This window comes from Gorilla gorilla, chromosome 13, assembly GCF_029281585.2.
Source record: "Gorilla gorilla gorilla isolate KB3781 chromosome 13, NHGRI_mGorGor1-v2.1_pri, whole genome shotgun sequence".
Classification (NCBI taxonomy): domain Eukaryota; kingdom Metazoa; phylum Chordata; class Mammalia; order Primates; family Hominidae; genus Gorilla; species Gorilla gorilla.
Genome location: NC_073237.2, coordinates 126,632,344 through 126,659,111, shown reverse-complemented (window position 1 = coordinate 126,659,111; position 26,768 = coordinate 126,632,344). Strand labels below are relative to the sequence as shown.

General features: G+C 49.8%; 1 protein-coding gene across 1 annotated transcript in view; it reads right to left on the bottom strand.

The window, feature by feature from the left end:
* Nucleotides 1-22,779: 22,779 nt before the first annotated feature.
* Nucleotides 22,780-26,768, bottom strand: part of NCS1 (neuronal calcium sensor 1) — a 64,146-nt gene continuing 60,157 nt past the window's right edge. The window contains exon 8 of the mRNA XM_055351347.2: nucleotides 22,780-26,419. The gene's annotated coding sequence lies outside the window, so the exon portion shown is untranslated. The remainder of the gene's footprint in view (nucleotides 26,420-26,768) is intronic.

Here is a 26,768-nt window from a genome sequence, read left to right as displayed (position 1 = left end):
ACACAGCCCATGGACAGCATGGAAAGAGAAACGAGCTTCAGAGTTGCCCTCCGTGTGGCTTTCTTGCTATGTGAAATGATGCATTTTCCTTCATTGTTAAGCTAACTGCATTGCATTCTCCATTACTTGCAGCCAAAAGCATTCCCACTGAGACATGCCTGTCCTTTTGTTTTTCCCTCCTATGGTGTAGAGTTTTGCATAACTATTTATGTTCAGGCAATAAACACAAAACCATGAACATTGACCTTCATGCAGAATTTAAGGATTGCTAAACTTTTTTCTGTACCTAGATTTCTCCTGTGTTGATTTTGGAATCCAACTCCTGGGGCAGGCGCTGAGGCACCCTGAGGAAAGGGCTGTGATTGTCCAGTGCCAAAAGTGACCCACAAAGCAAAGTGTCTCCAAAGGACAGAGACCACAATTGACTCATTCTCATTCATACCCTTGAACCCAAGTACAGCATCTGGAACACAGCAGGAGCTCAATAAATAAGTGTTGTATGAATGGATGGATAGAACAAGAAAAGTCCAAGCCCTTTCATTCATTGTATTATAAGCTTGCAAGCTTAATTAATACAATTAAAATACATAAGCAATATCTTAGTTTCTTTAATAATTCCCCTTAATTTACACGCTCTCTTTATTTGAGTAAGTTCCCCAGGTGTTTGAAGAATGTTATTAGAATTGGACAGTCCCTGTGTTGGAGACAGGGCCATTGAAGCTGGTATTTCTTCTCCCTTCCCTTCCTTCCTCCCTCCCTTCCTTTCTTTTTTTTTTTCTCCAAGACGGGGTCTTGTTCTGTCCCCAGGGTGGAGTGCTGTTGCATGATCATGGCTCACTGCAGCCTCAACCTCCTAGGCTTAAGCGATCCTCCTGCCTCAGCCTCCTAAGTAGCTGGGACACACCACCATGCCTAGCTTTTTTTTTGTTTTTTTTTGTTGTTGTTTTTGTTGTTGTTGTTGTTTGATACAGGGTCTGTATTAGTCTGTTCTCACACTGCTAATAAAGATATACCCAAGACTGGGTGATTTATACAGGAAAGAAGTTTAGTGGACTCACAGTTCCACATGGCTGGGGAAGCCTCAAAATCATGATGGAAGGCAAAGGAGAAGCAAAGGTACGTCTTACATGGTGGCAGGAAAGAGAGCTTGGTGCAGGGGAACTCCCATTTATAAAATCATGAGATCTTGGCCAGGCGTGGTGGCTCATGCATGTATTCTCAGCACTTTGGGAGGCTGAGGTGGGCAGATCACCTGAGGTCTGGAGTTCAAGACCAACCTGGCCAATGTGGTAAAACCCCAAGTCTATTAAAAATACAAAAATTAGCCAGGCGTGGTGGCAGGTGCCTGTAATCCCAGCTACTTGGGAGGCTGAGGCAGGAGAATCACTTGAACCTGGGAGGCAGAGGTTGCGGTGAGCTAAGCTGAGATGGTGCCACTGCACTCCAGCCTGGGTGACAGAGTGAAACTCTGTCTCAAAAATAAGTAAATAGATAAATAAATAAATAAAACCATTAGATCTCATGAGACTTATTCACTACCATGTGAACAGTATGGGGTAACCACCCCTATGATTCAATTACCTCCCACCAGGTCCCTCCCACAACATGTGGGAATTATGGGAGCTACAATTCACGATGAGATTTGGATGGGGACATAGCCAAACCATATCAGGGTCTCACTATATTGCCCAGGCTTTTCTTGTACTCCTGGGCTCAAGCATCCTCCTGCTTTTGCCTCCCAAAGTGGTGGGATTATAGATGTGAGCCACTGTGCCTGGCCAAAGCAGGCATTTCTATACAGCCTGACCTCCTCCCAAATCAGGACCCCTCCTGTCACAGCCACGGTCCCCCTCCACCTACATTTCCACCATTAGCACCATTTCCTCTGTATTAAACAGCAAAGATGGAGAGATTTGCCCCAGAAGCCCCTGTGATACTGCACTGGGCTCAGACAAGACATCCCTTCCCTTTTCCCATCAGCACATTAGCTGGGGCTGTTCAACAGATAAGTTCTTGTCAACCAGAAGATTCTGAAAGCTGTCTTCGAGGGAGTAGAAGGGAAGCATGACAGCCAAGAAAAATCATTTCAAAGCACTTAAAGATGCCAGGTCAAGAGAGAGGGCACTGGAAATGAAAGATGGTGCAGCCGCTGCGCAAAACAATTTGGCGGTTCATCAAAAAAATTAAACGTGGAATTATTATATGACCCAGCAATTCCACCACTAGGTATATAGCCAAAAGCATCGAAAACAGGTGTTCAAACAAAAATGTGTACAACAGTGTTCATAGCAACACTATTCACAATAGCCAAAAGGCGGAAACAACCCAAATGTCCATTAACGAACAAAGGGATAAATAAAATGTAGTAGTAACCATACAACAGAATATGATTCAGCAATAAAAAGGAATGATGTACTGATCCATGCTACAACATGGATGAACCTTTAAAACATTATGCTAAATACAATAAGCCAGATGTAAAAGGCCACATATTTTATGATTCAATTTATCATATTTATCATAAAATCACATATTTTATGATTCCAGAATCATATAATGGAATCTGGAAGAACCCAGAATAGACAATTCCACAAAGACAGAAAACAGTTTAGTGGTTGCTAGGGGATGGGGATAGGAGAGATAAGGAGTGACTGCTAAATGGGTACAGGGTTTCTTCTTGGGGTGATGAAATGTTCTGGAACTAGATAGTGGTAATAACCACAAGACATCGTGAATGTACTCAATGCTGCTGAACTGTACACTTTAAAATAATTAAAATGATGAATTTTATGTTATGTGTATTTCATCTTTTTTTTTTTTTTTTTAAGACAGGGTCTCACTCTGTCACCCAGGTTAGAGTGCAGTGTCACGATCATGGTTCACTGCAGGCTCAAACTCCTGGGCTCAAGTGATCCTCCCACTTCAACCTCTTGAGTAGCTGGGACTACAGGAATGCACCACCATGCTCGGCTAATTTTTTTGTTTTGTTTTGTTTTTATGAGACAGAGTTTCAGCCTGTCACCCAGGCTGGAGGGCAGTGGCACAATCACAGCTTACAGCAGCCTCCATCTACCAGGCTCAAGTGATTCTCTTGCCTCAGCCTCCTAAGTAGCTGGGACTACAGGCATGCACCATCACGCCTGGCTAATTTTTGTATTTTTAGTAGAGATGGAGTTTCGCCATGTTGGCCAGGCTGGTCTTGGACTCCTGACCTAAAATGATCCATCCACCTCAGCCCCCCAAAGTGCTGGGATTACAAGCATGAGCCACTGCACCCAGCCTCAGCTAATTAAAAAAAAAAAAAATTGTAAAGACAGGTATCTCACTATATTGCCCAAGCTGGTCTTGAACTCCTGGTCTGAAACGATCCCCCTGCCTCAGCCTCCCAAAGCACTGGGATTATAATTATCACGTTAAAAAAACAGTATGGCTGCCTGGGAAGGGTGGCTAGAAAACCAGAGTAAGGGGATCTCAAAGGACCAGGGGACCTGGGGAGGCCAGCTGGGGCCACCCTCTGCGTTTAAGTGAGGCTGAGCCCAGCTCCTGCAGTGGGAGTGATAGATTCTGGCCCAGGCCAGAGCTCTCTTACCTCCTTGGACTCCTCCCCACTCGTCTCCTTTAAGTACCTGTCAATTCAATTTAGCCTTGTGAAGTCTCCACTAAGGAATCCACAGTGTCACCAAGATGATGTCAATCAAGGAAAAAGATCAATCCTAACTATTGGGCCATGACAGTTGACCTTTGATGAAAGCAGAGAATTGCAAAAGGAATCAGATTAAAGATGTTTAATTAATGGTGTCTGGAGCTGCTTCCCAAGAAACGCCATTTGGAAAATCTGAAGGAGAGAAATGTTCCCCAGCCCAGACAGCAAGCCATGACCTTCTTATAGCCTGAAGAGGAGCTGCTTGCCAAGGGCCAAGATTTATGGGGTGGACTCCGTTCGCAAAGGAGATGTAATCACATCTCGCTTGACATTTAGTGGAAACAGGCCTACATCCCAGGAACGAAAGCATCAAGAACAAAGTGGTTAGTGGCTGCTGCACAGACACATACAACATATACATTTGTCTTGAGTTTGAGCCACCCAAACATCGAGTTTGGGAATGCCCCTGCTTATGAGGCTGAGTGGAATGCAGAACTTGCCTGCTACTGCAGATGCTAAGATGCCAGCTAGTCGCTTTCCCATCCTCTCCTGCAGCTGAGGCAGGGGCTTGTCATAATCGCTGCCCACCAAATACACTCGAGCTGGCCTTTGGATTTGGAACCAGAGACACAAAGAAGCTGGTGGCCCCTTAGTGGCAGCAGCAGCAAAACTTCCTGGCGTGGTAGGGGTAGTTGAGTGAGCCACAGCCTCTAGTCGTCAGACTAGGGCTCCGATGCCTTCAAGGGCTTGTTTCCGCCTCGGTAGCGCCAAGCAGAATTCTGTAGCTCACCTGTGAGCACTTAATAGTGCTGCTTAAATCAGCAACAGTTGGCTTCTGTTGCCTGCAATTAAGAACACAGTTCCCAGGTGCACTAGCTCAGGCCTGTAATCTCAGCACTTTCGGAGGTGGAAGCGGGCGGATCACTGGAGCCCGGAAATTTGAGACAAGCTTGGGCAGCATGGCGAAACCCCATCGCTACAAAAAATACAAAAATTAGCCGCTGGTGGTGGCGCAGGCCTGTAGTCCCAGCTACTCAGGGGCTGAGATGGGAGAATTGCCTGAGCCCGGGATGTCGAGGTTGCAGTGAGTTGAGACTGCACTCCAGCCTGGGTGACAAAACAAGACCCTATCTCAAAAAAAAAGAAAAAAAGCGTCTCATTCTTTCTGGTACTGGCTTCCAACAAACCCCTGCTGGAGTAGTCATGTGACCCAACCTGAACCAATCATAGTGTCTCATCCCTCCAGTTACAGTGATTGGTCTAAAGTTGGGCATGTGACCCACACAGAGCCAATCAATATCTTTCCCTGGGATGTTCCTACTGTGGAAGAATCCCTTTCCTTCTGGGGTCATGGAACTCAAAGACTATAAAACGGGGAGAGGGGGGCGGCGTGGGGGCCAGCAGCTATGTTCCCCACCCTCAGGGAGGAGATCATCTGCAGTAGGAGAGAGTGAAGCCAACAGAGACAGGAAGACAGAGAGAGGAAGAGAAGCCTGGTATACTTTGAGTCCCCGCTCCCACCATACTTTCTGTAGTATGATTATGCAAATCTATAAGTTCCTTTTTTTTTTTTTTTTTGAGACAAGGTCTCCCTCTGTCACCACCCAGGCTGGAGTACAGTGGTGCAGTGAAGGCTCACTGCAGGCCGGGCGCGGTGGCTCACATCTGTAATCCCAGCACTTTGGGAGGCCGAGGCGGGCGGATCACTTGAGGTCATGATTTCGAGACCAACCTGGCCGACATGGACAAACCCCGTCTCTACTAAAAATACAAAAAATTAACCGGGCATGGTGGTGGGCATCTGTAATCCCAGCTACTCAGGAAGCTGAGGCAGGAAAATCACTTGAGCCCAGGGGAGGCAGAGGTTGCAGTGAGCCAAGATCGTGCCATTGCACTGCAGCCTGGACAACAGAGCGAGACACCATCACAAAGAAAAAAAAAAAATGGTTCACTGCAGCCTTGAGCTCCTGGGCTCAAGCAATTCTCCCACCTTGGCCTCCTGAGTACCTGGGACCACATACACACCACCACGCCCAGCTAATTTTTTTTTTTTATTTTTTATTTTGTAGAGTTGGTGGGGGGGGGGGGGTGTCTCACTGTGTTGCCCAGGCTGGTCTCGAATTCCTGGCCTCAAGTGATCCACCCGCCTCGACCTCCCAAGGTGCTGGAATTACAGGCATAAGCCACTGCACTTGGCCCTGTAAATTCCCTTTTCTTGCTTAGGCTCATTTGGATTGGATTTTTGCCATTTGTAACAAAAGTCCTAAGTAACGGAGGTGGAGAAATGTTGCTTTATTCAGGACATGGCCTCATGGGCCTTTCTCTTGAGATGACAGCTGACTTACAGTTAAACGAAACGAAGTCCCTGGGAACAAAAACATCTTTGGCAGAGCAGAGGCCAACATCACTCAGCCAGCAAACATTAACTGAACATCTCCCCTTAGTAGTGGTCCTGGCCTAAGCCCTTGCACCATATGAAAAATAATCTGGCATCAAGCAAATGTTCAGTAATTGCTGGGTACAACAAGCTATGATTAGCATTGGTGCTAACAGTTCGTTTCCATTTACAGGTCAGGCACAAGGGGATGGAAAGGGTGGGTTCAAGATTTGGGATGGGTTTTGGCCCCTTTTTTTTCCAAACATCTCTAAGGCCCCACCCCAAGTTCTTCCTCCTAGCTCTGTGAACTTCAAGAAGGGAAAGATGTATTTTTGTGTTGTTTTTTTGTTTTGAGACAGAGTTTCGCTCTTGTCACCCAGGCTAGAGTTCAATGATGCAATCTCAGCTCACTGCAACCTCCGCCTCCCCGGTTCAAGTGATTCTCCTGCCTCAGCCTCCCAGTAGCTGGGATTACACGCGCCCACCATCACGCCCAGCTAATTTTTGTATTTTTAGTAGAGACAGGGTTTCACCATGTTGGCCAGGCTGGTCTCGAACTCCTGACCTCAGGTGATCCACCCGCCTCAGCCTCCCAAAGTGCTGGGATTACAGCTGTGAGCCACCGTGCCCGGCCATATTTTTTGATGTAACTAGAAAACTGTGCTCACTGAGGGAGTTGGTAATCTGCTCTTGGAGAAAGCAATCCACTTTAAATACAGTGCTTTAATAATTAAAGAGTTCCCTGAATTCCAGCTTGTAACATTCTTGCCAAATCTCCCCTCCTGGCTTGGGGAGCTCAAATCTGTACCTTCTGGGACTGGAATGAGAGAAAGACTAACCCCCCACCCCCTTACCCCCACCCAAAGCTTCTGCAGGATATTCCTCAAATCAACACATTGAGCATGATGGCTTGGCCTCCGTCTGACCTTGAGGCCTCACTCAGTGAGGCATAATAGCCAAAAGAAACACAAGTGAGACTCAAAGGCATCAGAGTTAAGTAGTTCCCTACCGAAGACTCTTGGAGTCTTAGCAAAGGCAGGATCACACCTCAAAAGCACCCGCTCAACCTCCCAAAAACCCCCTGTCAACACGTCTCCCCGCAATGCCTGTCGTCCTTACAGCTGCTCCTCTAAATTCTCTTCTCTTGCTTCAGCTCTCCTCTCCCTTCCAAATCTGTGATTTCCCCAGCCAGGCGCGGTGGCTCATACCTATAATCTTAGCACTTTGGGAGGCTGAGGTGGGAGGATCACATGAGGCCAGGAGTTTAAAACCACCCTGAACAACATAGTGAGACCCTGTTTCTACAAAAAAATTTAAAAATCAGCTAGGCATAGTGGTGTGCACCTGTGGTCCCAGCTACTTGGGAGGCTGAGGTGGGAGGATTGCTTAAGTCCAGGAGTTCAAGATTATGGTGAGCCATGATCATACCATTGCATTCCAGCCTGGGTGACAGAGCAAGATCCTGTCTCTAAAAAAATAAATAAATCAAGTATAATTGTCTCCTTCTAATGGTAATGAGCTGTTTTTAAAATGCAAATAAATGTAGCCCCTTTAGACCCCTCCCTAACTTCTCCACCCATTACCTCCTTCAGCCCACAAAGCTTCAAAGAAAACAACAAAATGTTCATTAGGAGATCAGGAGGAAAAGGCAATGATTACCCAGACTGCAGCCAGCCCTCATCAAAAAACAAAGCAGGCTGGGCGCGGTGGCCCTGTAATCCCAACGCTTTGGGAGGCCAAGGCGGGTGGATCACCTGAGGTCAGGGGCTCGAGACCAGCCTGGCCAACATAGTGAAACCCCGTCTCTACTACAAATACAAAAATTAGCTGGGTGTGGTGGCGTGCACCTGTACTCCCAGCTACTCAGGAGGCTGAGGCAGGAGAATCACTTGAACCTGGGAGACGGAGGTTGCAGTGAGCCAAGATCGCACCACTGCACTCTAGCCTGAGTGACAGAGTAAGTCTCCACCTCAAAAATAAAACAAACAAAAAACAACAGAAAAACAAAGTGTACATGTGTTTGGATATACGTAGGTGATGCCTGAAACTCAAGCATTGGAGCAAGAGGACTGGCAAGATTCAAACCAATGTGTGTCTCTCTCCCAAGATGGTGCAGTTAATGACCCCAGTGTTGCCATGAAGACCCAGCACAATGCTCTGACTCAGACTACTGGGTGACCAAGTCATCTTGTCCTTCAGAAGTAGCATTTTGTCCTCTACTTGACCAATTTCTGCATATGGTGGCTCAACTTCTCTCAGTAGATTGATAAAACTAGTAGAGAGAAAATCAGCAAGGAAACAGAATGACCTTACCATCAACCACCTGTATCTTGCTGACATTTAGAGAATACTCCACCCAACAATATCAGAATACACATTCTTTTTTATTGCAACTGGAACAGTCACCAAGATAGAACAAATCCTGGGTCATAACAAATCTTAAGAAATTCAAAAGAATTAAGATATATAAAGTATGTTCTTCGACTATCATGGAATTAGACTATAAATCAATAAGGAAAATAAAATACAGTATCAAAATATTCACGATGCAGGTAAGGCAGGGTTTGGGGAAAATTTATAGCATTAAAAGCTCGCGTTAGAAAAGAAGAAGCCTCAAATCAATCTAACCTTCCACTTTAATAAACTAAAGAAACACAAAATATAAACCTGAAGGAAGGAAATAAAGAGCTGAAATCAATAATGTAGAAATTAGAAAAAATTGATGAAACCAAAAGCTGGTTCTTTGAAAAGATCATTAAAATTGATAAACTTCCAGAAAGACTGACAGAGAAAAAGAGAAAAATTATCAATACCAGGAATGAAAGAAGGCATAAAACTACAGGCCCCACAGACATTAAAAGGACAATAAGGGAACAGTCTGAACAACTATGAACATACACCCAACAGGTTAGATGAAATGGATAAATTCCTCCAAAACTATGAAGTACCAAAACTCTCCCAAGATGAAACAGATCATCTGAATTATACTATAACTACTAAACAAATTGGATTTGTGGCCAGGCACAATGGCTCACACCTGTAATCTTAGCACTTTGGGAGGCCAAAGTGGTCAGATTGTTTGAGGTCAGGAATTCGAGACCAGCCTTGGCAACATGGTGAAACCCTGTCTCTACAAAAAATACAAAAAAATTAACTGGGTGCAGTGGCATGCACCTGTAGTCCCAGCTACTCAGGAGGCTGAAGTGGGAGGATCACCTGAGTCCAGGGAGATCGAGACTGCAGTGAGCCATGATGGTGCCACTGTACTCCAGCCTGAGCAACAGAGTGAGACCTGTCTCAAAAAAGAAAGAAGGGGAAGGGGAAGGGAAGAGGAAGGGAGGGAGGGAAGGAGGGAGGGAAGAAGGGAGGAACAAGAGAGAAAAGGAATTGAATTTGTAAAACTTTTTAAAAAGGAAGGTTTCATGCCAAGATGGATTATTGCTGAATTATACCAAATGTTTAAAGAAAAAAAAAATCAATTCTACTCAATAAAGGAGAAGGGAACACTTTCTAACTCATTTTGACACCAAAACTAAAGACCTATAATAAGCAAAAACTACAAACCAATATTTCAGATGAACATAGATGCAAAAATCCTCAACAAAACCTGAGCAAATCAAAATCAAGTTCAGAAACACATAAAAAGAATACTACCCAAGACTAAGTAGGGCTTTTCCCAGGAATGAAAGACTAGCTCAATTTTCAAAAACAATCGATGTGTAATTCACCATATGAACAGCCTGAAGAAGAAAACCATACAATCATATCAATTGATTCAGAGAAAGCATTTGACAAAATTCAATATCCATTCATGAAAAAACTCTCAGCAAATAAGAAAGGAATGGAATTTACTTAATTTGATAAATGGCATCTACAAAAAAAAAAAAAAAAACCCACAAAACTACAGCTAACATCATACCTGCTGGTGAGAGAACACTTTCCCCCTAAAATTGGGAACAAGACAAGGATGTCTACACTCCCCACTCCTATTTAACATTATACAGGATGTTCTATTCAGCTCAGTAAGGCAAGAAAAATAAAAGGCATATAGATTGAAAAGGAAGAAGTAAAACTGTTCATGTTTTCAGGTGAATGATTATCAGGATAGAAAATTCCAGTGAATTTACCCCTCAAAAATCTCACAGCTAATAAGTGAGTTTAGCAAGTGGCAGGATCAAGGTCAACATGCAAAAATTAATCTTATTTATATACACTAGTAAGGAACCATTGGAAATCAAAAATTTTTAAATAATATAATTATTAATTATATTATTATATTAATTATATTAATAATATAATTAATAATTTATTATAATTATAATTTATAATTTACAATCGCTCCCCAAAATAAAATATTAGGTATAAATCTAACAAACTGTATACAGGATTCATGTGCTGAAAACTAATACAAATGCTGATGAAAGCGAGCAAAGAAACCTAAAGAAATGGAAATACATACTCGTGTATGGATTGGAAAGCTAAACACAGTAATTGATCTGTAGACTTAATGCAATTCCAGTGAAAATTGCAGCAGGTTTTTTTGAAGTTATAAACAAGCTGATTCTGAAATTTATACTGAAGTGGCAAAAGAAATACCCAAGACAATTTTGAAAAATGAAAACGAAGTGGGAGGAATTTCACTACTGAATTATAAGACTTACTGTACAGCAGCAGTTATTAAGACAGTGTGATATTGGCAAAGGGATGCATAGATCAGTGGAACAGAATCGGAAGTCCAGAAATAGACCACACAATTATGGCCAATTGATTTTTTTTTTTTTTTTTTAGATGGAGTCTCACTCTGTTGCCAGGCTGGAGTGCAGTGGCGCGATCTTGGCTCACTGCAACCTCTGCCTCCTGGGTTCAAGTGATTCTCCTGCCTCAGCCTCCCGAGTAGCTGGGACTACAGACGTGCGCCACCACACCCAGCTAATTTTTTGTATTTTTTAGTAGAAACGGGGTTTCACCGTGTTGGCCAGACTGGTCTCTAACTCCTGACCACCCGCCTCCGCCTCCCAAAGTGTGGGATTACAGGCGTGAGCCACCGCACCCGGCCTGGCCAATTGATTTTTGATAAAGGTGCGAAGGCAATTCTGTGGAGACAGGATAATCTTTCCCACATATGGCCTTAGAACAATTGGACGTCCGTATGCAAAAGAAAAAACAAATAATAATAAACAAAAAATGAACCTTGACCTAAACCTCACACCTTATACAAACATTAATTCAAAATAAGTCATAGGTCTAAATAGAAAAAACATAAAACTCTCAAACTTTTTTTTTTTTTTTGAGATGCAGTCTCGCTCTGTCGCCCAGGCTGGAGTGCAGTGGCACGATCTCGGCTCACTGCAAGCTCCGCCTCCCGGGTTCACGCCATTCTCCTGCCTCAGCCTCCCGAGTAGCTGGGACTACAGGCACCTGCCACCACGCCCGGCTAATTTTTTGTGTTTTTAGTAGAGACGGGGTTTCACCGTGTTAGCCAGAATGGTCTCGATCTCCTGACCTCGTGATCCGCCCGCCCGAGTCTCCCAAAGTTCTGGGATTATAGGCATGAGCCACCACGCCTGGACAAAACTTTCAAACTTTTAGAAGAAGCGCAGGAGAACGAATATTCACCACCTGAGGATAGGCAAAGAGTTCTTACACATGACACCAAAAGCACAGTCTATGACAGGAAAACTTGAGAAGTTGACTTTATCAAAATTCATAATGTGGCCTGGCATGGTGACTCAACGCCTGTAATCCCAACACTTTGGGAGGCCAAGGCAGGTGGATCACCTGAGGTCAGGAGTTTGAGACCAACCTGACCAATATGGTGAAACCCTGTCTCTACTAAAAGTACACATTTAGCCAGGCATGGTGGCACGCACCTGTAATCTTAGCTACTCGGGAGGCTGAGGCAAGAGAATCGCTTGTACATGGGAGGTGGAGGTTGCAGTGAATCAAGATCGTGCCATGGCACTCCAGCCTGGGCAACAAGAGCAAAACTCCGTCTCAAAAAAAAAAAAAAAAAAAGAAAAGAAAAAAGAAATTTATTTCTCACAGTTCTGGGGACTGAGAAGTTCAGTATCAAGGTGCCAGCATCTTGTAAGAGCCTTCATGGTGTGTCATCCCATGGCAGAAGGTGGAAGGGCAAGTGAGCGTGAGAAAGAAAGTACCCGCTCCTCAAAGTCTGCCTTTTTAAAATTTTTTTGAGACAGGGTCTCACTCTGTCACCCAGGCTGGAGTGCAGTGGTTTGATCTCGGCTCACTGCAACCTCTGCCTCCCAGGTTCAAGTGATTATCCCACCTCAGCCTCCTGAGTAGCTGGGATTACAGGCATGTGCTACCACACCTGGCTAATTTTTGTATTTCTTGGTAGAGACGGGGTTTCACCATGCTGGCCAGGCTGGTCTCTAACTCCTGACTTCAAGTGATCTGTCTGCCTCAGCCTCCCGGAGTGCTGGGATTACAGGTGTGAGCCACCGTACCCAACCAAGGCATTAACCCTCTCATGAGGGCAGAACTGTCATGGCCTAATCACTTCCTAAAGCACCAGCTCATAATACCGCCACAATGGCAATTACATTTCAAACAGGTGTTTTGGAGGAACATTCACGGAAGTAACACTCAAGCTTCATTGGAATAAAAAGGCTTTTTCTTCTGTTTTTTGGTATGGATTTGTTAAACATTTCAAGCTCATACTGTTGGATATAATTTAATCTTGTTCTTCATAGTTGAAGAGCACTCACTCATAGCATTAAGGTGCAAAGTATATTATTTTTTATAATTATCAACTTAATACACACATACACAAAGGATTAGGGAACAGGCCGGGTGTGATGGCATGTGACTGTAGTCTCAGCTACTTGGGAGGCTGACATGGGAGGATCACCTAAGGCCAGGAGTTTGAGACTGCAGTGAGCTATGATCACACCACTGTACTCCAGCCTGGATAAAAGAGTAAGGCCCTGTTTCAAAAAAAAGAAAAGAAAAAAAAGAGAGATTAGGGAAAAGAAGCTGTTCAGAGTCACCAGCTGGTGCTTCCACTGGGTCTCAGCCTGGTCTTGTTGACTCAGAGGTCAGGACATGGTGCTGGTGACATGCTACCCCTATGGACAGCAGGGACCGGGGCTCTGGGAGTGGCTATGTGTCCTCCAAGCTGGTGCTCCCTGGAGAGGCTGCTCCTACTTGTAAGGAAACAGAGGAGCACATTGCAAAACCTTTCATTTCACTTGATGGGAAACATCATTTTATCATCCTTCTCTGTCACCTGCACCTTTCTAACCTCTCAGTTTTTCTCTGGCACTGAGCAAAAGCTTAGCCCACTTTGTGCTGGGGATTGAGCTGGGGAATTTCCAAGTAGTGATTCTAGTGACAGTGATTGCATACAGCAGGGCTCTATTTGATGTAAACTCATCACAGGCCCTGGGGCTCCAGTTTTCCTATTTATCTGGCTATATAGGTCCTCGTGGCTCCAGAAAAAGCAGGGGCAAGGGCCAGACCAATTCTTTTTTTTTTTTTTTTTTTTTTTTGAGATAAAGTCTCACTCTGTCACTCAGGCTGGAGTACAGTGGTGCGATCTCAGCTCACTGCAACCTCCGCCTCCCAGGTTTAAGGGATTTCTGGCTAAATTTTGTATTTTTAATAGCGACAGGATTTCACCATATTGGCCAGGCTGGTCTCGAACTCCTTACCTCAAGTGATCCACGCGCCTCAGCCTCCCAAGGGAGGAATTACAGGCGTGCGCCACTGCGCCCGGGCCAGGTGCCCCAGAGATAGCTCCCTGGGCGGTTGTGGGGGGCCCCTTGGGGTTGGTGGGACAGAGGCCATGTTGGCAGTGGGGAGCCTCCCTCTGCTATTGACTAGTTCATGACAGGCTCCTGTTTCAAGGTATTTTCCTCTCTGAAATTTTGGACTTGGACCCAGACCTTGAGTGCAGCCTCACCCATGGCCCAAGTGGCAAGAAATAAAAGCTGATAGCCAAATCGATGGACCAAAATGAAGGGGCAACAACTTTGGGGTGGAGAGAATTGGATAATATCAATGACATTCACTGTTTTCACATAGGAAAGGCCCTCAGACAGATCATCTGAGCATCACACAGATGCTCCCCAGCAGCCCTATGAGAAATGTGCTTCTATTATCCCCACTTTAAAGAGGAGGAAACTGAAGCTCCGAGAAGTTCAGATTCAGTCTATCTCCAAACCCAACTGCTGGTGGGGATGGAGCCAGCACTGGAACCCAGAGAAGGAACCTTAACTGCCAGTCATGCTGGATGAGATGAGAAACTTTGGGACAAGAGGTCCCTTTGCCCCAAATTTAATTTACAGCCAGATGGGTATGGCAACCACAGTAGCTTCAAGACATTTGAAAACCAGCCAAGAGCACCAAAGAGAGCTGGCTTTCTCCAGCCCCACCTGCCCGTCATATCCCAGGCCTCCCTAGGTCCCCCACTGGCCAATCAGAGTCCCTCTTATGGGGGAAACCCTTTCTCCAGCCCTGTCGCAAGACTTGTTAGGAGCATGAGGATGGGGCCGAGGTCTCGGGGGTCTCAGGGCTTATGGGAGTGGTTCATCACCTTCCTTTACTTCTGGGAGAGCCCCTGGCAGGGAGAGGCCAGAAGTCAGCCAAGGACACCTGCTGCCCTGCGGCCACTGGGGCTGGGTGGTTCCGAGGAGCCACGGATCTGACTTGTGCTTGCACCAGGAAGGTGGCTTCTCCTCACGCGAGGGCTCAGCCCTGTGGCCTCGTGGAAAATTTCAGATTCTGGGAAGTGCTGGTTCTAGGTGACCCAAGGGAGAGGACATCAGGCCAAAGGTGATGCGTCACGGTGGTGGTCACAGTTTGGGGTCCAGTTAGCCTCAAATCCCCTCTGCCTTTTTTTTTTTTTTTTTGAGACAGAGTCTCACTCTGTCGCCCAGGCTGGAGTGCGGTGGTGTGATCTCAGCTCACTGCAACCTCCACCTCCCAGGTTCAAGCAATTCCCTGCCTCAGCCTCCTGAGTAGCTGGGATTACAGGCACCTGCCACCACGCCCGGCTAATTTTTGTATTTTTAGTAGAGACAGTGTTTCACCATGTTGGCCAGGCTGGTCTCAAACTCCTGACCTCAGGATCCACCCACCTCGGCCTCCCAAAGTGCTGGGATTACAGGCGTGAGCTACCATGCCTGGCCCCCTCTCTGCCATTTATCAGCTGTGTGACCCCAGGCAAGTCAGTGAGCCTCTCGGAGGCTGTTTCCTCATCTGGAACTGGGGACAACTGTAGCTACCTCATGGGGCATAAGAGGAACAGCACACAGGAGCAGTGGTGGCAGAGCCACGGGCCAGGAGGGGCTGAGAGCCGGTCGTGAGCATAGCAGTGACCACAATGGTGGCAGCAGCAGCATGCAAGCCATGGGTCCAGGTACCATCTGCCAGGTAACGCGGTGCACAGGGAGTCCCACGGGTAACCCCACCTGCAGTTCTGGGTGTGCCCGGGCTGGGAGGGGTGCCTGAGACCCTGCCTACCCACACTTGCCATTTCCATTCCTGTGCCCTGGGGACCCCTCCCTGGGGCACACCCCGTCCTGCCCCCAGACTCAGCACCCCCAACCTTTGCCCACAGTGCTTATCTGAGTGGCCACCCCCCTGGGAATGGGGCCCTGGGGCACTCTTGGGATCCAGTGCCCCCAGTGCTTGGCAGGCTGTGGGAGGGACCTCCTTCGTGGGCCCAGACCCCCGCCCCTGCCTCAGTCTCCCTGCCTCCCCCAACCCACCTCCGAGCTGCTTCTCCCTCCAGACACGGGGCCCGCACTGACGGATCTCAGTGGGGCATGCGCCTTCCCCTGCAGACCTCGCCTCCCCACGCGACAGGCATCTGGGAGGGACCAGGGCAATAAGCCGCTACCGGATCTGAACTCAACAGAAGCAGTCTCCCCCAACTCCCTGTGTCTGACCAAAGACAATGTCGTCGGAGCCTGGAAGCCCCCCACGAACTGTCAGACTGGAAGAGCCCCTTCACCCTGGGCCTCAGCGACCTCGTCTGTAAAATGTGGGCTGGTAATACCAGCACCGGCCTCAAGGGGCGCTGCTGCAAGGATTAAATGCGATAATGCGGGTGAACCCAGCACAGGGCAAGCACTCCGCTTCCGTTGCTATGATCTGGCTCGTCCCTGTTATCACTTTGTTAGTCATTAAAATGGGCGGAGTTACAGAGAACAGCCGTTTCGCGGGGCTTCCCAAGAAGCTCAGAAAGGCGGACCTCGGTGCTGTGTGCTCAGAGCGCCCAGGCCTGTACCAGTCAGCATCAATTCTTAAAAGGTGACCTCGTGCCTCTTCTTTCTGTGCGGAGTCATCCACTGGAAAAATCTACTGTCTCATTGCCATGGAGGCACCTGCCGTTAACTCCTTTGCATTCCTCTCTTCCCCTGTGTGTCGATTTCCTGCAGTCCTTCCTCTGCACCTACTGTACACTGCCTGGAATGCCCTTGCCTCTCCTCCTTGCCCACGTACATCCTGCCATCCTTTAAGGGTAGCTCAAGTTTCCCCTTGTCCAGGGAAGCCCCTGGGGACCGAGGTAGGGAGAATAGCCCAATCCCCGCCCCATACTGCGTCACTGGCCTGGCACTGCCCATCTGTGGCTGGTGTCCATAACCTTCCTGTGTGTGCTACTGCTGTTGCTTTTTTTTTTTTGGACAGAGTCTCACTCTCTGTCACCCAGGCTGGAGTGCAGTGGCACTATCACGGCTCACTGCAGCCTCGACCTTACTATGCCCAAGCAATTCTCTCATCTCAGCCTCCTGAGTAGCTGGGACTGCAGGTGAGTGCCGCCATGCCTGGCTAATTTTTTTGTATTTTGTAGAGATGGGGTTTTGCCATGTTGCCCAGGCTTGTCTCGAACTCCTGGCCTCAAGTGATCCACCCGCCTCAGCCTCCCAAAGTGCAGGAATTGCAGGCATGAGCCACCGCCCCCGGCCTTCCTTCTTGAACCAGGCTACGCATTCATCGCAGGCTGTGGCAGAAGCCTGGCACTGTGGCTGCCCAGCATATACACTCCAGGCTCTCGTTCGTCCCTGTGGAAATCGATGAAGGATTCTGGTTAGCTTTAGGCTTCTGCCTAGAAATCACTTAAGCAGCATCCAGCTTGTATTAGTTGATCCGATGGATGAGCATGGGGGTAGAATCCGAATCTCAGGGTTCCCTCTGATTCTCTTCCCGTGACTGGGAGCTCCCTTTGTTTTTTGTTTTTTGTTTTTTTTGAGATGGAGTCTCGTTCTGTCACCTGGGCTGGAGTACAGTGGTGTGATCTCGGCCCACTGCAACCTCCACCTCCTGGGTTCAAGCGGTTCTCCTGCCTCAGCCTCCCGACTACCTGGGATTACAGGCACACGCCACCATGCCCAGCTAATTTTTGTATTTTTGGTACAGGTGGAGTTTCACCATGTTGGCCAGGCTGGTCTCGAACTCCTGGCTTCAAGTGATCTCCCCGTCTCAGCCGCCTCCCAAAGTGCTGGGATTATAGGCGTGAGCCACTGCATCTGACCTGGGAGCTCCCTTTCTCCCTCCTTCCAGGCCAGCACTTGCACCTTCCCCTGCAGGTCCCAGCTCGGGCCCCTGGCATTGCACAGATCTGCCCCTTCTAAGGCAGGAAGGCCTCTTGATGCCCAACATAGGAATTGGGTCTTCAGAATCCTCATAGAATAAAGTGGGCCCTCCACAATATCACAAAGACTTCCCCTCACCTCTGGGGGCAACCAACAGTCCAGTGACTAAAACGGGACCTACTCTCAGTCACCTGACAATGATACTAAAGGGACTCTTCCCACCCTTCTCCCTGACTGTCTGAAAAAAGCTTGTTTTATTCTTTATCATATTTTTTTATCCCCAAGATCTGCTCATGTGGATGGCTTATTTCAGGTTTCTGGGAGGAAGGGAGCAATTTCTGAGGAAGGAAATTGTAGAGACAAGAAAAGGTCTGGTCCCCAAGTCTTGAAACCCCTGGCAGAATCCTTCCTGAGTCCAACCCTAGGCCAGCCTGCCCAGTCCCCTTCCTGTGGTTACCCAGTGAAAACCCAACTGGCCCGATCCTCAGGGGCTGCCCTGGGCTCGCCAATAACCTAGAGCCTTTAGGTCCCTAGTGCTTCTGCAAAAGAAAGTCTTTCCCACAGGAGTCCCTCTGGCTGGGACCCTCAGTCCCCTGAGCCCTTGAAGGAGGAGGGCATATTGGGACAGGAAGAGGGAAAAGGCAGAAGACAGGTGGGAAAGGCATGAGCAAGCAGTAGTTACACCAGCACGTGGCACTGTACAGTTGTTTATTAAGTCACTTTGGCAAACATTGAGAGTTTAGATGCAAACATTTGCAGGTGGCATCAGGTCATTGAAAGCGACCCAGCAGATCACTGGGTACATTAGGGAGAATATAAATTGGGCTGTTGAAACAGAGACTCAGGATGGCTTAATCAAGATAAATGTGTGTCTCTCTTCCTCCTAAGAGCTCCAGTGTAAATGGTCCAAAGCTGGTGTGGCAGCTCCACGGGGTCAAAGACCCAGTTCTAGGAAGGCTTGTTTCAGAGTCCTCCATCCAGTCAGCAGGAAGAGGGAAAAGAGGGAAAGTTATGCTCATTGTTCTCATCCTATTGGATAGAACTGGGTCACATGGCCACACTCAGCCACAAGGGAGGCTGGGAAATGTAGTCCTTTGTTCCACATGGCCCTGTGCCCAGCTAAAAAGAGATAAGGGGAAGAAGTAGAAAGCTTTTCCATACCTACACAAGCTCATTTTGCCTAAGCTCAGGGAGCCTTCCCAGGCCCTTCCCATGCCCACTGTCCTGAACCAGTTCCTCCAGACCAATGAACCTGGAGGGTAAGTTTCTGCCTCTGTACTCCCTGGGCAGGAAGACGGCAGGGAGGAGGGGGCTACTGTAGGGCAGGGATCCACATTGCATTCCCACTCCCAGCCCGACTCCCTACTCTTCTCCTTGTCATCTCCTCCCTATGCCTGGGGATGCCCTGAGCTGGGCTTTGGGGAGTATGATTTAGAGAGATACTTTCTAATATGCAGATGTGAGTTTGGGGCTTGGCAGCGTCGGTGGGGACAGGGTGGAAGGCCCGAGGTGGGGAGAAATGGGACGTCTAGGATGGTCCCTCTAGGAGGACTCACCCGTGCTATCACACCCAGGGAATAGCAGCCAATCTGAGCCATCCTGATAAAGCAGGTGGCCAGGTCTGTGCCTCTACTGAGCTTCAGCCCACAGTAAGCCATCCAGTGCAGGCTGGGCCAGGGGGTGAGTCAGCACAGGCTTTAGCCTGACCCAGAGCAGAGCAAGGGGCCATGACCCATCATGTGCCCTCAGCAACACCATTTCTGAACCGTGGTCCCTGTAGGCACCACGCCCAAGGCTGCTGGAAAAGACCTGAGCTTCCTCCACCAACAGCTCACCCCCGTTCAAGCTCACCCTCTGCTGGAAACATTGCCCCAGCTGCCCTCACAACGGCCTTCTGAACCAGAGCTTGGTATTTCCAAAGACAGGCGCCCGTGCACAGATTTACTTTCAGTGCTTCGGTGGAAACAGCACATTGTGTGGGTATGTAAATTACCTCCGATCTCTGCCTCAGGGACAGTCCCCAAGTGTGTGAAACAGTCTAGTCAGGAATCAGCCCTCCAGAGGGTGTCACATTAGCATTTTAAATATGTACTTTTATTAAAACCTACATCACAGATTTTATCCACACAAAGGATGTTAGAAGTCCCTTTTCACAGAAGTGTAATGTGGTGAAGACACATGCTTGGCTACAAAGATTTTCGGAGCTCAGCACTGTGCACCACAAGGGAAGAGCAGCAGCCTGGTGCTTCAGGACTGTGCTCAGGGGCAGGGCCCCTGGGGTCCTGGGGCCCCCACCCCCTGGATGGACAGGTACAGGTGCCTGCCTGTCTTTGTACTTACTTGCCAGTGAATATCTGGACTTCTGGCAGAATTTGATCTAATACCTGCCTTCATTGCATCATTCCACCTGTGGCGAGGTTGTAGGGCAGGGGCTGTCCAGCCATCACCTGCCTCTCATTGAGGGTCCATGGGGTTTTTGTTTGTTTGTTTTGAGACGGAGTCTCGCTCTGTCGCCAGGCTGGAGTTCAGTGGCGCGATCTCGGCTCACTGCAAGCTCCGCCTCCCGGGTTCACGCCATTCTCCTGCCTCAGCCTCCCACAGGCACCTGCCACCACGCCCGGCTAATTTTTTGTAGTTTTAGTAGAGACGGGCTTTCACCATGTTAGCCAGGATGGTCTCAATCTTCTGACCTCATGATCCGCCCGACTCGGCCTCCCAAAGTGCTGGGATTACAGGCGTGAGCCACCGCGCCCGGCCAAGGGTCCATGTTTTTACCAGGAAACCCTGTCTGTTAGAACACATGCCCAGCGTCAAGTGGTAGAGCCTGGCTGGGAACCAGGTCAGATTCCACAACCTGTGGCCCCAACCACCGTCCCACACTGCCTTTCCATGCTGCCTTTGGAACCCTCTTGAGGGTCTGGGGAGTTCTGGCATCTTTACTCTAGGACCCGCCAGAGCAACGCACAATGCTGGATGCCCAGCGTGGCCACAGAGGGTGACATCGCTGCATCCACTTCTCAACGGTTGCTTCAACCCCAAAGCGGAAGTCACGTTGGGCCTCCAGCTTTGCTTGGAAGGTGGTGGCGATCTGATGATTCCTTTCACTCTGAAACATGTCTGAAACGTGGCCTGTGTTTGCAGGTGGTGGTTCATTCTAACATGGGCTGCTTGATCTTATCAATCTACACGCTTCATGCGTCTTTCAAGAGGTTTTGGCCAAGAGCAATGAATTCTAACTGACAGTTATGTTCCTGAGTCCGTGCTGGCTTTTGTTGCTCTCTGAATTCGTGTTCCTTTAACAAGCTATGAAAGTGAAAACCACCACCTCCTCTGATCCCCCTCTCCCCAACATGGCAGGGCCCATGCATACTGAGCAAACACGGGGTTACTTGACCAGAGGGGGAAGAGGAGGGCTCTCCTCTATCCCAGGCTCCAGGCCAAGGGTGACTCGGGGGAGGGCAGCCACACAGACTGCCACCTCTCGGGGTGCCTGCTGGGAGCTTGCACAAGAGCTACTCATCTCCCCACCTTCCCTCCCGACGCAACCCTCCATGTGGTCAGCAACCAATCTCTAGGCCCCCTGCGCCTGGCCCATCACAGGTGCAAAAGTCAGATGAGGTGAATGAATCATTTGCCTGAATCCCTGAGCCAATGGAGGTAGGGACCCAACCGGACATGCTGCAGCACACACACCTCCCAGGAGTCCTCAAAGTGTGATTCACAGACCCGCAGCAGCAGCGCAGCCAGGAACTTGTTAGGAACTCAGATTCCCAGGCCCCTGCCCAGACCCTCCTAATCAGAAACTCGGCAGCTGGGCTGGCAAGCTGGGTTTGAAGCAGCCTCCAATCCAGGTGATTCTGAGACACACTTGACTTTGAGAGCCACTGATCTAGGCCAATGGTTTTCAGACATTTTTAAAGCAGCAGCCGCCCTCTCCAGATGAAACAGGCAGGTCAGGGGATGTCGTGGGTGAGGCAATGGGCGGGGCCTCACACCGCTCAACTCTAGGCCTCGCAGAAACACTCCTGCAGATTTTTCTGGTTTAAAAGTATACTCAAGGTTCTCACTTTGCACATTCTTTCTCTCTCTCTTTTTTTTTTTTTTTGAGATGGAGTCTCGCTCTTGTCACCCAGGCTGGAGTGCAATGGTGTGGTCTCAGCCCACTCCAATCTCCGCCTCCCGGGTTCAAGTGATTCTCCTGCCTCAGGCTCCCATGTAGGTGGGATTACAGGCGCCTGCCACCACAGCCAGCTAATTTTTGTATTTTAGTAGAGATGGGGTTTCACCATGTTGGCCAGGCTGGTCTCGAACTCCAGACCTCAGGTGATCCGCCCAACTCAGCCTCCCAAAGTGCTGGGATTATAGGCATGAGCCACAGCACCCGGCCTACACATTCTTTCTCTTCAGGAAACTGGGAAGACAACACCCAAAGCCAGAGAAAGGGTGTCACAAAGGGAAGAAACCTAAAACGAAACGGAGAAGAATGGAAACAGACAAAGCAACAGGCCCACACAGGGAGGCGAGGACAAGTCCAGGAAGCGTGTTTAATTGGCGTGACATGGACGACATACAGCAGGAGCTCGGGGAGGCTGGGGCATGCTACACGGCCCCTGTCCACCCCTGGGCCTCGCCCTGACCCTGGCCCCAGAGACACACACCAGCAGGTTCAGACAGGACGGCACCCCAAAAAGAGACTCAAAGGGGGCTGGGGAGGCAAGCTGGAAAGGAAATAACCACAACCAGAAGACACTGCCTTTTGTTTGTTTGTTTTTGCAAGCGTTACACCAATTTCTCTCCCAGGTGGCAGGCTCCGGGTGGGAGGCAGCAGCAGTCCAAACCGCTACCCTTGGGCACCGGCCTCCACTTCTGTGAGGGGCTTTGATGACGACACTCACATTTGGGTCTCACCAGGCCCCTGCGAGGCAGGCCCAGCAGAGGCTCTTGCTCCCATCCAAGGGATGGGGAAATTGAGACCCAATGAGCAGAACTGACTTGCGCAAAGTCCTGAAGGAAGCCAGCCACCGAGTCAGGCTGGGAGTGAGGTGGGCCTCCCTGGGGCCGGGGGCCACTGCAGGAACAGGGACAACAGGGAATGTGCAGACTGGGGAGGGCAACTCGGGGCTACCCCATCCTGGAGAAGGGGCAGAGCCTGAGCCTGGATGCTAAGATGCCAAGACAGAAGATGGGACCAGCTGTTTATTCAACAAAAGCCTTTTATTCATTCAAAAATTAACCATTGGGTTTATTTCGCAGATATTAAAAAAAAAAAAAAGAGGGGGGCAAGGCTTCCCATCACAGTGCCCTTAAGTTAATTCACTTGCTATCCAGGGATGGCCTAGCAGAGGGGTGTCTGGGAAACGCTGCCAGAAATGTGGTGGTCCAGGGCCTCTGAGGACTCACAGCCCCCTCCTCGCCTCCCCGCTCCGGCCTCCCTCCGGACCACCCGTCCCGTGGGGTTGCAGCCCCCAGGTGCGTTGGCGGCTTACCACCACCAGGGGGCGCGCCGCGCTTCCTTGGCTCCCTTAAAATTAAATGCTGAAACCGCGCTGGGAACAGGGTGACTTTCCGCCTGGCGGGTGGGCAATGGAGGCTTTTTCCAGAGACAGCCTGCCTCTCCAGGAAGGGATCCCAGGCATCCCGACCTCCCCACCAACCCCCTCTGAAAAGACACAAAGTTCCTGAAACCCCAGGTGCACTTGTCTAGGAAACGGGCTGTCAAACTGAAAAGCATTTCAGGGGAAGAGATGTCAGTACAGAGGGTGACACGTACGCTTGTCTTGATGTTATTTTAAACGTGGCCTGCTTAGATCATGGAAAATCGGAACATTCTCCTAAGTCACCATCAACACAAAGTGAGGAGCATACGCTACGAGGAAGAGGACAGGCTGTGGCCGACTGGCCGCCTGGGGCTGGTGCCTGCCCTGGCCCCAGTGCGAGGCTCTGCAGAGGGACTATGGGCGTGCCCTCTGCATCAGAGCATCTGAAGCGAGCCGCATTGGGTGGCAAACGCCGCTGTGGAGAGGCGCACGGGCTGCTCAGGAGGCACCTGGCTCGGGATTCTGCGGCATCACTGCAGCCAGAGGCCTGGGGAGAGGAGGGGGCAGAGATCGGTCCCTGCCAGGCAAACTCTAGTGAAAATGGCCAGTGTCCAGCACCCCACCAGGGCCGGGAAGGGCGGCCCTTCCGGCAGCTCTGGGCTGGCTCAGGGTGTGGGCCCACCGGCATGCTGGGCTGCGGTCTGCAAGGATACCGTCTGCTAAGGCCAGAAGCCACACCTGTGGCTTCAAACCAAAAGGCCAAAGGGCAGGACGATGGAGGAAGGCCGGACACACCGAAGGGGTCCACATGCTTAAGCCCAGACACCCTCAGCCACAGGTCAGGTTGTACAACAGTGTCAGTCCCATTGGACCAGAGAGGCAAATCGAGCCTCAGGCAGAGGCCAAAGAAAAGTAATTTGACCTGGGAAAGACCTCCCTCATCCTCTCAGCCCCAAGTCACCATGTTCGTTCCCTGCCCCAGACCCCAGGTCAGAGCCCAGCTGAGAAACTTCAGCCATTGGTGCTGAGTCCCAGGTAACCCGGGCCAGCAGCTGAGCAGGGAGCCGACTGGCAGGGGCCTCAAAGAATCCGCCCTTCAAAGTGGCCTGTGAAGGTGGAACCACTGACCCCATCCCTGCAGGATGTTGGTGGGGGAGGGGGGGTTACTGTGGGGCCAGCGTGCAGTCCTAGGGGGCTGCCAATGAATGCCTCAGTGGGGAGGCTGGGGTTGGCTGAATGCTCCAGCCAAGGGGAACAGCCACGCAGCCCCACACGGCAACGTCACTCCAGCGGAGGCCTTCCTCGGGCTGGAGGCCTGTTTGCTGAGGGTGGGAACCAAAGACCAAAGTGTCCCCTCTAAAACATGGGCTGATGGGCTGTTGACTCTGCAAAGCAGCAGCAAGAATTCTAGACCCAGGCCTGGCCCTGACAGTCTGGGAAGCGGCTTCTCACCTCAAGCCTTCCCTGGGCAAGGACTCCTTCTGGGTCCCAAAGAGCGCTCAAGGGTCTGGGGGGGACCAGGAAATGCTGTGGGAAGGGACAAGGTGTGCCACATGACACATTCATCTGCTGGAACTGACCCCACACACCAGCAGCCACGCAATAGGGGCTGTGCTGTGACTCAGACAGTCCCTCGGGCTGCTGGGGTCAAGCAAACTTAACCACAGCATCACCAGCCACAGGAAAATGAACCCCAGGCCTAGAATGACATGATGTCGGCATGGAAAAGGGCCTTCAAGACCAACCAGCCTGGGCCTCCTCACTCTGCAGATGGGACAACTGAGACCCAGAGAGGGCAGGAGGCTGCCCACAATCAAAGAGCAAAGGCCGGACCCTGGGCTCCTACCTCTGGTCCAGGGTGGCCTCGCATTCCTGGTGATGGTCCTGGGGCCGCACCTGCCTCAGTGGCAGGCACAGCTGGAAGCCTCCGTGAAGACATGTGGGCCGCAGCCCCAGGTGTAGGGACTACCTTGATGGGATTGCCTGGAACTCTTCTCTCCTTCCCTCCCTCCCAGCCTTTGAGCCAAGAGAAGGCCAGGGAAGGACACCATGCAGTTTACTGGAAAAAGCAGATAGGAAGGAGGGAAGGCAGAGCGGGAGAGAGTCATGAACTATCTTGAAATCCCCTCCCCAGCCCAAGGAGGCGGGGGTCCCCTTGATTTCTGCTAACTTACTTCAAAGACCACCTCTCCTGACTCTGCCTGGGTACCCAGTGCCCCTTCTTCTGGCTCCCAGCCTTAAGCGCTCTGTTTTCCATGCTGCGGCAAACACCAAAGCAAGAGTTGAGAAACCTAAAGATGTCCCCTGTTCATCCTCGGAAAAAATGTTACGGACCCAGAGGAGAACAAGGATGCGGGGACAGAGGCAGCAGGGAAAAGGGGTTTGGCAGGAGGCATTCGGGCTGGAGGGAACAGTGCATTAGCCATTTAGGAATTTCCACCTCTCCCCTCTCCAAAAATCAAGCACAGTATCTGAAAAAAAAAAAATTTTTTTTGGCTTCTTGGCCGCTGCAGGCCACCATCCTCCCAAGTTGGCATGGGCAGGTGGGTCAGGGCGTGCACATGTAAACGGTGGGCCCGCAGCCCTGGGAGCTGAGGACACACCAGGCAGCAGCAACAGTTAACAACCAATAAATTAAAGATATCAATTATATATGTATATAAAAAAAAACCTCACTTTCCCCACAAAAAGCACAATACTGTTATCACAAAAAAAAAATCATCATCCTCATAATTAATCATCCTAGCCACGCAGGTGGTTTTGCTGCCAAAAGATGGGACGACAAATAACGTTGACCAGGCAGAACCCCTAGACACCCTCGGCCCACCCACAGCCTCTCCGGCTGCCGAAGGACGAGGGACGAGGGCAAGGCAGAGTTCTCTGAGGTCCCCAGGCCTTCACCCCATCTGTCAGTCTGTGTCTTCTAGGACAGAAGGTAGTTGTTTTTTTTTTTCTTTTAAAACGTCTGTTCAAAATAAAAAACAAAAGCACACGCGCAAGAGAGCGGGAGGAACGGAGGCTGCCTGCGAGGCAGCCAAGTCCTTGGTTTATGCAGAGGGCTGTAGCCTTTTCCGTTTCGTGTTGTCGTTTTCCGGACAAGCAGAGGTTGCTGGCAATTGGAGCCGGTGGCTTCAGGCAGGGGATGGGTGCAGGACAGGGGAGAGGAGAGCCGGGGCCTCCCGGGTCAAGGGCAGCCGGCTGTGTGTGGATGCGGAAGAAGGCTGGGTGGACGCACGGGGTTGGTGTCAGGGCTGAGGTGGCCTCATGGCACAGAAGGAGGTGAGTGGTTCCCAGGCATCTGGAAGACACGAGGAGGCAAGATGGGTTAAGATCCAGCCACAGCGGATAGGGGTTAAGGTCTGGCCACGGAGGATAGGCACAGAGAGCTGGCAGGAAGGTCGACAGACGGCAAGCTGGCATTCTATGTCAGAAGTCCTAAAAATGTGCATAACCTCTGAGGCACCCTTTGGGTTCTTTGTTTTTTTTTTTTGAGTTGGAGTCTTGCTCTGTCACCTGGGCTGCAGTGCAGTGGCATAATCTTGGCTCACTGCAACCTCCACCTCTTGGGTTCAAGCGATTCTCCTGCCTTAGCCTCCCAAGTAGCTGGGATTACAGGCGCCCGCCACCACGCCTGGCTAATTTTTTTT